Source organism: Pistacia vera, unplaced genomic scaffold (genome assembly GCF_008641045.1).
Source record: "Pistacia vera cultivar Batoury unplaced genomic scaffold, PisVer_v2 Contig188, whole genome shotgun sequence".
Taxonomy (NCBI): Eukaryota; Viridiplantae; Streptophyta; class Magnoliopsida; order Sapindales; family Anacardiaceae; genus Pistacia; species Pistacia vera.
In genome coordinates this window covers 888,584-889,841 of record NW_022195981.1, presented here as the reverse complement: position 1 = coordinate 889,841, position 1,258 = coordinate 888,584, and the positions used below count along the sequence as shown (strand labels likewise).

Below are 1,258 nucleotides of genomic sequence, written 5' to 3'. Positions count from 1 at the left end.
GCTTGGTTGAAATTCCCCTAAGTATCTTGCACAGCTTTTCGCTTTGAGATTTTCCTCTTCATTTGTCTTGTCTTCATGTTCTTCCCACTTTTCTTCCTTTTGAGGTTGCTCCAACACTATACCTCTCCTCAATGTTATGTCATTTAATTGTTCTTTAGGAATTGTGACCATTGTGCTCAGCAAAGAACCTTGAGATCTCTCTATCAATCGTTCAACCAATTGCCCCACTTGAATCTCCAAATTTTGAATGGACACTCCTTGATTTATGAAGTTTGAGCGTGTCTCATTCATAAATCTTGTGGTTTCTTTTCTGAATTTCTCGAACATATCCTCCAATTTCGACATTCTTTGCTCACATGGTTGATGATTCACCACTGGTTGATGGTTTGGCACTGTCCTTTGATTTGATTGACTACTTTGATTGCTCCATGACAAATTTGGGTGATTCCCCCAACCAAGATTGTGTATGTTGGAGAAGGAGTCATTTTGTAGCCTTTGTGAACAAACCATGTAATTCACTTGCTTGGTTGTTGAGAAGACTAACTGGTTTCCATCTTCATATTCCACACTCCCATGGTTTCCTGCACAAAATTCACAAGTTATAAAAGGTGAGTGAATAGAATTTACATTCATACCTCCCAATTGGTTTTGAAGTGATGCAATTTGTGCAGATAATGTGGCGAACTCGTCGACTTCATGTAGACCCATTGTTCTCTTTAGCATTGCTCTCTTATTAGGTCTTTGGTAGTTATTGTTGGCCATCACCTCAAGCAATTCATAAGCATTTTCTGGGGTCTTGTTATTTAAGGCTTCGTCTACTGCCACATCTACCATAGTTTGAATATTTGGTAGCAACCCATTGTAAAATGTTTATACTTGTATCCAAAATGGTAGACCATGATGTGGACATTTCCTTAACAACTCCATGTACCTCTCCTAAGCTTTATATAGTGATTCATCATTGCCTTGCATGAAAGAGATAATGTCGTTTCTCATTTTTGGTGTTTTCTCTGGTGGGAAGTATTTTGCAAGAAACTTCTAAGCTAATCTGTCCCATGTGGTGATTGTTCCAGTTGGGTGTGACATAAGCCAACCTTTCGCTTTATCTCTCATTGAAAATGGGAACAATCTTAGCCTAATTGCATCATCAGTCATTCCATTAACCTTGGATGTGTCACAGATCTCCAGAAAGCTAGCAATATGCAAAATTGGATCCTCATATGAATTTCCACCAAATTGGACTGACTGTTGGATAATC

The 1,258-nt window shown here is 38.6% G+C and overlaps 1 non-coding gene across 1 annotated transcript; it reads left to right on the top strand.

Annotated features, from left to right (window-relative positions):
* Positions 1-892: 892 nt before the first annotated feature.
* Positions 893-999, top strand: LOC116127056. Its single transcript, XR_004127567.1, has one exon. It is a non-coding gene; the product is annotated as a small nucleolar RNA R71 (small nucleolar RNA).
* Positions 1,000-1,258: the final 259 nt, after the last annotated feature.